This window comes from Protopterus annectens, chromosome 5.part0, assembly GCF_019279795.1.
Source record: "Protopterus annectens isolate FY-2018-M chromosome 5.part0, PAN1.0, whole genome shotgun sequence".
Taxonomy (NCBI): Eukaryota; Metazoa; Chordata; order Ceratodontiformes; family Protopteridae; genus Protopterus; species Protopterus annectens.
In genome coordinates this window covers 1,548,912,464-1,548,925,324 of record NC_056735.1, presented here as the reverse complement: position 1 = coordinate 1,548,925,324, position 12,861 = coordinate 1,548,912,464, and positions in this window count along the sequence as shown.

The window sequence follows — 12,861 nt, the reverse complement described above, 5'->3', positions numbered from 1 at the left end:
ATTTTCACAAAATAAACTCACCCACAGATTCAATAAACTCTGCATAGGCTTAGCACAAAGCCTACACAGAGTTTATATATTTGCATGATGAGCAGCAGTGCTAATCACATATGCATGTGGGGCATTGTGCTTACATGGATATAAGTGAGGTTTCATGGCCATAAACAGTGTTGACAGCAGGGAAACCAAGTAAAGCAGCATGAACACATTCAGACATTCAGGCAAGTTTACTTAAGAGAAAACTTGTTTTATGAAATTACAAGGAGATCCACAAAGACTACAGTAGACTCCCTCTTATCTGGTCTCACTGGGACTGGACCTTAGGCTGATTAAACAAATGGTTGGTTAATCAGAAAATGCATGCAAAATAGCATGCATAGGTTATAAATCAGCTAGATTAACAAGATTTGTGTTAGTATGCATTTTTCTAATGAATATGACTAAAACTCAAATGTCTGTAATTATTTAGCCCAGAGGAGGTGGAAGTGTTGTTCTTCTCTGTTGCCTTTTGCTAGGGCTATGGAAAAATCTCATGGCCAGTTAAAGAGGGGCCAGATAAGAGGGAGTCTGCTGTACCAGGGTTTATTTTAAAGCAATGAATTCAGTACTAACACATTATAGGAAAGTGTACTCAATGCAAAATACAGTACAGACATGTTTTTGACATAATGAAATAAATATTTGTTGGTGATCATCAAGGGTACATAGACTGCAATAAAAATGCACTAGTCTGGAAAAGTATGTGTACTAAAAAGGGCCACGGATATGAATGGTAGGAATGAAGAAAGGGGATGAGGACAAGTGAAACATAGTAATGTACACCAGATAAGGGCATGTCAATGTGCATATACAGCAAAGACAAGGCATTTTTAGCATGAACAATAAGCACATATGTACATAATACAGTACATACTACTAATTACACCTCATGTGTGGGTATATTCATATCATCACACAGTTATTGTATATTATGTGACTGTCACACTAGGTCACATATCAATGGAGAGGATTGGTTGTGATATAAGCACCTTGACCTGATCACCGGAGAGGACATTTATCAAAGGCGGTATATACAATAGGGGGTATGTGCATAATGTGATGATGTGCAAAACGAGTTACTTCATCATGAATGTAATGTCAGTATAGATCTCGATCAAGTGGGACGCACATCAATAGGCTCATGGATAACAGTAGACAAAAGCACACACAATCATGGACAATATGGCAATACCACCATTAATGTGTGACATTTACTGTTCTGCATGAACACATTGGTAAATTACAATGATTTTTCAGTAATCTATAAGGGGAACCAAGCTCATCTTCCTCAAAAATTACCACATTTTGGAGGTGTTGAGAGGCACACTGTTACCCCTGTAGTTTAAATTAGGAGCAATCCTGGTTAGTCGATAGGTTTGTATGACACATATGCTACAATCCCCACTTGCAAGAATGTAACCCATGCCATAAATGTTGTCAATGAGCTATGTATTTACTGGGTGCATCACAGGATGATGTATCACACATCCATCTTGTATAATACCTTGAAGGGAAGTCTGTACTAGCAAATTCTAATACATCACAAATAATAATTATGCATGGCCAAAAAGATGTGTGTGAGCTCACTGAGGCAAAAGTAGTACACTTGTGTAAAGGACAAGAGTTTTGAGACCCACCTTTTCTGGATGTGCCAAACCATGCCATTTAATAAGTTAGTCTGGGATACACACTTACACCATTCTTTACAGTGACACACACACAAAGGTGACTGCAGTGAGGATAGAAACCCCACCTATCTAGATTTGCATATTACAGATGAGAGTACTTAACACATGTGACACAGCACAAATCTGATTTTAATAGGACTGCAGGTCATCTTATGGTAGATGACATCAACAGACCATGTGGAGAACAAGAGTTTAGAGTCCTGCTTTGACTGCATGTTTGTGCAAGCACACAAACAATGGAAAACCATGGCATTTGTGAAATCATGTTGGGATACTGTGCCCCTTTTGTTTACTCACACACACAGTTGACTGTAGTGAGATTAGAACCTCTATCTATCTAGGTTTACAGACTCCAAATCAGAGAACTTAATGCACGAGATTAGAACCTCTATCTATCTAGGTTTGTAGACTCCAAATCAGAGAACTTAATGCACGTGCTACAGCCCAAATCTGCATTATGTAGGACTGCAGATGAAATTATACTAGATGACATAACTAAGCAATGTGTTCAACAGCTTGGCAGGCCTGCATAGTCCCATTGCTTTGTAGTGTCATCTGAGGCTAGTAGCCTAGCAGACGAATATTGTTTAGTAGCCTAGTTGTGTACCGACAATACCCTTATCGAGGCTATTTGTCTGTTTGCATTTGGATGAGAAAGCCTGAGATTACCATTGATTGTCTCTGCCCATGAAGGAGAATACAACATCATATATATTATAACTTGTACAGTGGTTGATATACGTGTGGAAAACTCAAGGTGACACAGGGCTGTTGTGCTTGTTTGTGTTGTCGCTGGTGGGGAAACAAAGGGATGGCTTGTCAATATATGTACATCCACTTATATTGTGCCCATATTTTGCAATGTTTCCACATATAGTCTCAGAGGAGACATGGTGTCTGAGAATGATAGGGCACCATACCTCTCAACTGTCCAGAGTTTCATATATTGTCCAGAAGTTTAACTCATATTTTTAGTGTGTTTCCCAGACTATTGTGGGTTTCTGGAAAATGAATGGCAAATCATTGAGAAATGATGTCAAAAACTAATGGTAGACATTTGAATTCCACACATCATATCCTTCAGAAAATTCTTCCCAATACATCTGTTAATCTGTCATCTTTCTACATTAAGTGCAATATTTAAAAAGTGCCCCTATTTTTGGGCCTGTGCCCCCCCATTATTTGTAGCTTTGTCCTGATTTCCAACAGGTTGAGAGATATGTAGGGCACTATGGACATATATATATATATATATATATATATATATATATATATATATATATATATATATATATATATATATATATATATATATATATATATATATATATATATATAATAGTGAGAGAGAGACAAAGACAGAGAGAGCTATAGCTCAAGAAGCATTGGATTTGCTCTATGGTTAACTAAGTGTACACACATGCACCTTTGACTGTTTTACTGTTTGCTGGTAAGTAAGCAGTGTGCAAATGCAAGATGCATTGCTCACATAGGAGTCTTATTATTATGTAATACATACCTGTTACAACAGCCCACTCCTAGCCCTGATTCAGGCCAGGATTTCCTGATTGCTAACAAACTTGATTGAATGCATTTGGTGTATGTGGCTGGCGGTCAGACATACATCGTATTTCCTCTTTCACTGTTTATACACTGCTGCATTCCATGCAAACTGGCTAAGACTTAGTAAATAGATTTTATAAATGTGACACATCATGCAAAGGTGGGTTTAAGACAAGGCAAAGCTGATAACAGTATGGGACAAAAAGTCACTGTATGTAAAAAACAACCTATTGCTAGTACACATCCAAAACCTCTACTTATATCAGGATTCAAACCCCCAACAGCATTACAGTTTCATCAGATAAGATGGCAGCTTTAGTCCTTTTGGCCACAGAAGCAGCATTGCTGAATAGGATTTATTCATCACTCAACCACCTGCAAAACAATGTAAACTTTTATATATGAGTTACCTAACACATAATATGTATGATCAAATCTACAGTATTTTCCTGGAAATGTGAGAATAATAATTGTAACAAACAACATTTACCATTGGTTTGGGTGGAGCATAGATAAGTCACTGTTATGGCAGTTACAAGGGGACACCCCTGTTTTGGGGTGGGTGTAGAAACAGTCTACATCTACTGTTAAGATACAGACACATATGAAGTCTGACACTGCAATGGGTAGTCACAAATTCAAACTTTTGTCTTGAATGTTGTACCACTAATCTGCTGCAGTAGGACTATATGATGGTTTCATGCATGAGCCCTACTAATTACAAATGGACATATACTAGTATAATAGTGATATTAATCACGTTACTTAATTTTCTGTACAAATACACCATTATTTGCTTGCATACTGTACCCACTTCATAGATACAAAGGATATGTCATACAACTCTATGAGACTACAGTGTTGGTTAAAGATCTACTTTGCAAATGCAGTGGTTGATACAACTGTAGTCCAGGGCTGACTCTGCCTCATGCAAGCAGTACACAGCCAATACATGGATAGGTACAGGATGTGTGAGTTGCCTGCCATAATTTTTAATGTATGCACAGTATGTGAGTAGGAGGAAGGTAGTAGTTCCTAGGTCCCTAAGTACTCAGTGAATGTACTATGTGTTGTCTCTTAGTCAAAGAAAGGGCATATTGAGCATGCCTAAGTCATGGGGATAGCAACTGGGGGTTTCTCCTCCAAGTCCTCCTGTGACTGTGGTGAAGTAGGTGTTTGTGGGTGGATGTGTGTCCATTTTCCTTGCTGATCCTGCTGCAGTTGTTTCCACAGGATCAGATTATGGAGCATAGCACATACTGTAAATATTTGTGTACATGTGCGTGGAGTATACTGCAAGGCTCCACAGGGTATATCAAGGCACTGGAACCATGACTTCAGTAGCAGAAACACACACTCTATGATGTTTCTAGTTTGTATGTGTGCCTCATTATGGCATTCTTCCGTGGGTGTGTGTGCATTTCTGATGAGTGTTATCATCCACGATTCCAGGGTGCAGCCATCATTGCCAGTAATGGCTCTGTGGGACGTTCCCCATAGCAAACATCTGGTACAGCTGTGATGTATGCTAGATATGGGAATAGTGATAACTGCCAGGGTTGCCAGCACACACATTCAAGATAATTGCCTGGGCATTGCACAGGACTTGGCAGTCTATGGAGTGGTATCCCTTGCAGTTAATAAAGAGTCTACCCTGCTCAATAGGTAGGGCCTTGATGTGTACATGAGTGCAATCTATGGCAGCCATTACTTCAGGGTAATGCACTACATGGTAGAATCATTTTATATTGCTGGCCCTCTCCTCAGGGGTAAGGGGAAATGATATGTGCTCACCGGCACATAGAAACATAGCATCTAGGAACTGTTGGAGTATCCTGGATGATAATGCCTGTGACACCCCTATCATGTCCCCAGTTGGTCTTTAAAAAATACCTGTAGCTAATATTATAAGGGCTACACATACCTTAGTTTCCACTGGGATGGGTTCCCCTTGGTTGGCTCTGGCTCTGAGTTGAGGCTGGCAGAGCTCACAGAGTTCCTGTAATGTGTCCCTGTCCATCCTGTAGCACTCTATAATCTCCAGCTTATGTAGCATCTGGAAGGATAGCCTGGACTTGAACACTCTTCTCCTTCTTGGCCTAGACTTATTGTCAGCAGCCCCAGCAGCAGTGACTTCAGCTTCTAGCACATGCAGATGTAGAATAGCTGCAGCAGCCCCTAGCATTATCTCAGTTAATATTTCCAAGTCTCTACTCCAATGGTGTTGAAGTATTGAGCTAAAATCAGAATGTAGGCTGTATGCATACTTTATACATTTCTTGAGGAGTCCCACCAAGTGGGATTGGCTAATTAAGATAGAATTTGCCTGCTTAGGGTATAATTATCTTGATTTAAAGGTCCTGCTTTATTGTTCCATAGTGCTCGGTGTGCACCGTCATGCAGCAGTGCATAACTAAGGTAAAGCATGTAAAAATGTTATATTTTCATCCCTATTGTCATGAAACATACAGAAAATGTTAATTATACTTCATTTCTATAGGCTGCAATGTCAGAATACTGACAAAGGTTGCCATACCCTGTACTTGAAACCAGGACTATCTGCACTACAGTCCAATACCTAGCACCTGTTGCCACTGGAGTAGTTATGCTTAGTCCCATAACTGGAGGAAATGAGCAGAGAGCAGCTCCACTTAATAGGTTTGCATGATGCCCAGCAGTGCTCTGCAATATCAGATGAATGCATCCATTTTCTATTTTTGGATGTCTAGCTCATGTATGATAACGTGGGTGGTCTGTTCGCGCAAACAAGCTATGCATTGCCATAACCATTTTTGCTAAGTGGCATACTGAGCAAATACATGCAAAATGTCCAAAAATACAAAAAAGTTACCTGACACACCCCCTTCATGTCATCAGCATCCATAGTAAACATTAACACTGTGTAAGAGCTTAGACGAAGTGGACTGCCTTACACAGTTCCTGCTTTTTGTGATTCAACAAATCCACTGATTTTTTAACTAATTTTCAGCTGTGTGAGATGAGCAACAGAACAGGAGCACAAATTTAAAGACACAAGGCAGGGTATTACTCTGCCTATTGGAACATTACATTTTACTCCTCTTTTCCATGACATTTATGTTATTCATATTTAGCTCCTTTTGTTGCAAGTGGCACAATGTGCAAACATGTGGTAAATATAATTTGAAATGTATAGTAATCTGACACACACCCCTGATGCTTTTGGGCATTCACAGTGTATACGTCGTCCATTATATGTGTGTTGTTACCTTTTCACGGACTTTCTGTCCATATCTTTGGGCTTTTACATGCCCTAACTTCCGTGTAGAGTCCTGTATGCAGAAAACTGCTGCATGCACTACCAACACAGACACTTAGTCTACACGGCTGTGGTTAAGGTTGTTGAATCACTTTGTCATGTTTTTTCACTTCATTAGCATAAATTTCAGCTACTTATACTGATTTTGCATTCCACAAAATTTTCTGTTATTGCACGTGAATGCACATGATTGCGTGCTGTGACACAGAGTTTACTGAATTAAAACTTGCTGTGCCTGTGTTCGCATCATGCCATGACATGCACACAGAAAAATAGAGGTATTATCTTTATCGAATTCCCCCCCAAAGTCACTTGAGTTTCTAATACCATGATGGGAATGGACCCCATTCAAAGTCAAAGTATGATTAAAGTTCATAAAATTAGTATTGTTTCAATCTTTCATGTTAGTCAGAAGTGCTCTTCCCAGCACCAGCCAATGTTCCCAAAACTGACTGTGCAATTCATGTGCAGTTACATCTATCAGTTACATATCTAAGAACGATTTTAAATTCTTTTTTATAAGACCCATTGCTCCTACTAGTATTGGAACTGTCTGGGTATCCTTCTTCCACACTTCTTCTTGTAAATCCTGGTATTTTATGGCTTTGTGTCTCTCTGTACATAAGACACAGGAATCGCTGGGTGTAGCAATTTCAAAGATCAATGCTACTTTTCTCTTCTTTTCCTAGACTACTATATCTGGTTTTCTCTCATCTATTTTTTTGAACTGTTGGCAATAGGTAATCCCATGTGATATAAACTTCATCATTTTCTATAATGCTTTGTGCTTCATGTTTCCAATACTTTTCAGCTTCTTCAGTATTATAATGTTTGCACAATCCCTAATGCAGCAGTCTTGCCAAATTATTATGCCTTTCAGTATACAATCCTTTTGCCATTAGTGTATCACACTCAGCAACAAGATGTGCGACTGTTTCCAATTCTCTTTTCCAAAACCTGCATCTGTCTGCTTCTCCCACATGTTCAATGGACTTTGTGAACCAATTTGTAAGTAGTCCACTGTACTGGACTGCCAATATTAACCTTTTGTCTTTTGTTTTAAATTCCTCTCTTTAAGCATTACTGTATTCAGTCCAGATCAACATGAGGTTATTCCAAAAGATGTTTGTACTTGCAACTATATTTATGCATTTTCCACATTTCTTGCCTTTTCATCTGATCCTTCACCTTAAATGTTTTCTTTTGTTTTTTGGCACATTCTGTTGCTGCCTGATATTTATCTACTTCTGGTTTGATTTCCATTCCCTCGTGACACTGATATGCTTCTGCTAAACTAAGCAGAGAAGTCATCTTAGATTTATTCTCCTCATGTTTTAAAACTTTCACTACATTTGGGTCTGGTGAGGTCAGCAGATATATGTGCATTCCTATGATTGTGGATCTATACATGTAATCAATTTTGATTTTTTTTAATTTGTAAATCATTTCACAAGCATGAAGCATTTCTCTTGTTTTCCTTTCCAACTGATCAAATCCCTTTTCAGGCCAGAATCATGCCAAAACAATAAGTTATGACAGGAAGAGCAAATTGGTTTATTGCCTGGACTTTGTTTGAAAATGTCAAAGCTGTTTTCAATACTATTTTTAGTCTGAATATTAATTATAGTCAACATTTTCTTTTCTACGTACTTCATCCAATTCAATACAGATTCTTCCTTAATTCATTCTAGAAGTTATTTCTTTGACCTTCCAATCGATCTTATCTTTTCACTCTTATACATATATTCCATATGCTGTACTACAATACTCATAATTTGCTGTTGTGTTTTTTACCTCTCCTTTTATACTTCTAATTTTCCTCATTATAGTAATATCCTCCTTTACTATTTTACCAAAATATCAGATACAGCCATCCATCTCCCTTGAAAATAATATATCTCCTTAACAGTAAAGCCTGATTTTTCTCAATTTCTTTTACATATTTATTTTTCTATATCGTAATACGTTCTCATACTATTCTCTAAATTGTCTAATACAAATCTATAAAAGTTCCCATGCTTCACTTTTTCTTCCTTTCTTACATTATCTGACATTGACAAAAATTATTTTTACACTTCTTCTTTAATTCACCCCAACATTTAAATTAGTTTTTATAGATATCCATCATGGTTATATGATCTTATTATAACTTCAGTACTTCTCACTCTCCAGTTTCATCCCATCATTTCTTGTTTTGTTTTTGTTTTTTTTTTACTTCCTTTCACATTTTAATGTACACCCTTCCTTCCATCACCTGCATGTATCTTGCTAACTGGTTTGTAAAGCCTATCACAACTGTATCACCATCTAGTACCCTGAAGTATTCTGATAATGCAAAATAATCAATTTCAGATCCAAGTGCCATCTTTCTATGGTGTCAATCCCTTCTCCTGTTTCTGTAGAAATTCTGAATTATTCTCCTCCTCTTCTAATCTTCCATCACAGTCTTTTAATGCTGTTTCAAAATGCAATACATTGGACTTTTGCTCTTTGTTTCCTTTAGTATTTGTGTTTGTTTCATACTGTTAACTTGCATGTTGTCCAATTTATTCTGAAAGCTGTCAGTCTTCAAATAAATATTTTGTATAGTTGACATCATCTACTAGATATTATCCTTTCTGGAGGCATCAGAGTGAGACAACTTTGAGGAACAAATATCTTTACCTCCATGAGGTAAGACTATGAAAAAGTTTTCTGACAGGAACATTTCTGTAATTCAGCAAAGTTTTTGAAAAATTCTTAGTTTCTGATGAGCTGAAGGTATTGGAGAAAAAATGCTAGAATTTAATTTTTCCTTTTGTTGAAATAATTCAAATCAAAAGCTCTTTACAGTAGATGTTAAATGTCAGACATCTTTGTTACACCCTCAAAAAAGAAGTCAAATGGCTCCCAGCATAGCACAGAGTACACCTACCCCTTGGTTGACTCATCTTTATACCCTTACAAGCAGATGCCTTCCAACCCCTAGCTACTAAACTACAACCGCAGGAGCCTCTCATAATTACCCAACTCCTTTCAAGGCCTTCAAACCAAACTATATTGTCCTGACTATTTCTTTTAAGTTTATGCACCCAAACTTTAGGCATTCCTCTACTCCTGCCTAAAGGAACAGGAATCCATCTTCATCACATTCAAAGCTCAAATAAAGAAAAAAATCCTGTATGAAGAATCTGACAGTACTTGCATCTAAGCCCTGCTAACACCTTTGTCTTCTTTATGACTCACCATCCCAGATTCTTTCTTTCTTTTCTTTTCTTTTTTTCCTTTTTTAAATATGTACAATACATTTTGGTAACTGTTGACTACAAATTGTACACCTTGTCTTTTTTTATAATTATTTAGCAGCAATATCGGTGTTCTCCCACAACAGCTCTAATGTTCCTTGCCTGGTACTTCCAGCTGAATTAAAATATTATTTGTAACTGTGTACAACATTGGATGGTGCATTTGTGCAGTGGTAGCATTATTGCCTCACAGCAAAAGGATCTCTGGTTTGATTCTTGGCTGGAGTGCCTTCTGCGTGGAGTCTGCATGTCCTCCTTGTATTCATGTGGGTTTCCTCTGTGTGCTCTGATTTTCCGCTACATCCTCATCTGGAGCATTTCTCCCTGGGCCTCTGCTGAAAATTGGCTTCATTCCAAGTCAGACTTTCCTGATAAACAAATGTTTAACAAAAAACATTTCTTCATAAAGTTTGCTAATGTTTTGTACTGCATTATATTGCCTGTAGACTGTATCTCATTTGTGAAATATTTCACCAGGGCTATACCTGTAAAAGGTTACTTATAATCATTGCACTGCTCTGATAAGCAAATGAGATCATAGGATCATAGGAGGTTATTTGGCTATTGGCCTTAAGGCCTTTATAAGCCTAGCCAAGAGTTTAAAATATGTTTAGACAAATCAGCATATGATGTTCCTGTCCAGCAGGGACATGGGTGGAATCCTAGGGGTACATTTCCTGTTTCCCATCCAATTATCCAGGTTGCGCTTAAAAAGGGGCAAAGAGGTACTCTGCTTATTGTGGCGAGGGAGTCTATTCCATAGATGGTGGAGTCTCTGGGACACAAATCTGTTCTGCCAAAAGTCTTGTTGATGTCACAGACCAGGTTGAGGCTGACTGTGTGAGTTACTCGAGTGAAGCTTGACTTGCAGATATGCAGCAGTCCCATCAAGGTGGGGTCTGTGATCATCTTGTATGCCAGACAGAGGTCACCTCGGAGGAGTCTGTATGAAACTGAGTTGAGGGATAGGGCTTTAGCTTATCTGTGTATGTTAGATGTTTGAGGCCCTAGATTCTCCTGGTGAGGAATCTCTTTAGTGTCTCCAGCTGCTTCATGTGCTTTGAGAGGCACATGGCAAAAGGGGAATTGTACTCAATATTGGGCCTTATAAGGGAAGAATACAGGGATGTTATGACCCCTTTGTCCCTAGATGAGATAGCCTTACTTATGAGGTGGATCATGTAGAAGGCTTTCCATACAACGGAAGCAACATGGTGATCAAAGGTCAGGTTGCTATCAACCTGGGTGCCCAAATCCCTCATGACTGATTGCTTGCTTAGGACATTGTTATTAATGTGATCATTTGTGGGGACGTCACTCTCCCCAAAGGGGATAATGATGCATTTTTTAATATTCAGCTTGAGGCCATGTTTCTGGCAACAGTCATTTGTCTGAGAGACAACTTCTTGGAGGATGTCCACATCACTAGGGAAACTGATGACAGCACCCAGATTGCGGTCATCTGTAAACTTTGTCAGCCATAGCCCACTGGTTTTGTCCTGCAACTCAGAAAAATATATGCCAGATAACAGAGGCCCCAAGACCGACCCCTGGGGTACGCCGCTTGTTACAGGTCTACTGATTGAAGTAGCTTCCCCTATTCTGACTAAGTGGATTCTATCAGTGAGCCAGTTTGCTACCAATCTGGTAACATATGGATTGATGCCTAGCTGAGAGAGTTTATCTATTATACCTGAGTAGGGAATAGTATTGAAGGCTTTGGCACTGTCTTCCCCTCGGCCATGGCTTTGGTGACTGTGTCAAAGAAGTCAACCAAATTTAATAGACATGACCTCTCCTTGATGAAGCCAGTCTGTATGGGATCAAGTGTTTGGAGGTTGCCAATGTCCTTGTTAATGAGTTCCATGATAATACATTCCATGGTCTTGCAGATCAGTCTAGTTAGGCTGATGGGTCTGTAATTCCCTGGATCGGTGAACGCTCCACCTTTGAGTAAAGGGATGACAGTGGCTGTCCTCCACTCAGCTGGGATGAAGACAGTACTCAGGCTTTGGTTGAATAAGTTGCCTAATGGTTCTGCAAGTTCCTGCCTGAGTTCACATAGGATGCAGCCTGGGATGTTATCGGGTCCAATAGAGGCTGTGTTTTTTGCCTTTGAGAGAAAGATGACCAGAAAGAAAACACTTTTGAAGTCACCATCTCCCCAACCCCCCCCACTAGCCAATCTTTGTTGGGTAGTTAAAGTCATCCAGGATCAGGGTAAAGGGTTGGATCTTGATAGATTTGAAGAGGTTTAGATATAAGGGGAAGGGGGCAGGTCCTGGGGAATGTCCTGATTTATTGATGGGGGGCAGAGGGGTAAAGTTTTCACTAAATCTGTCAGCCAGCAAGTTTGCTATATCTACACCCTTTGTATATGTGATGTCTTTGACCACTCACCAGTTCTGAATAGGTCTGGGTGCTTCCTTTGAGGTTGTCAACATATGTGAAGAAGGCCTTATGATTGTCTCTAGTAGAGGTGGCCAATTTGGATTCGGAGTTTGCTTTGGAGGACTTCACTAGTGCTCTTATTTGCTTGTTCAAGCTAAGGACAGATTGCTTCTGATTAGGCACCTGCTCCTTCTTGGTCCTAGATAGCAATTGTTTCCTTTTATTATAGAGTTTTTTTATTGTAGATGTCAACCAGATAGGTTTACTCTTCCTTGAGGAGGATGATTTCATCCTGTCTGGTATTCATAATTCCATGGAGCTAAATAAATGCTCATATAGTACTTTGGTGTAGGTTTGGACATACTTGCCAGTTCCTATGGAGGGGGAGGGGGCTATGAAGCTGTTTATACCTTCCCTCAGGAGGTTGTAATAAGTTTTGGAGAAGTTTTTTTGTTTGACCCTAGCTAGTGGGGGTGGGGGGGTGGGGAGATGGTGACTTCAAAAGTGTTTGTTTTCTGGTCATATTTTACCAGGGATGATGACACTGTAGGGATGCTGCAGTGGTTACTCATCTTAGTTAATACCAAGTCCAAGATAT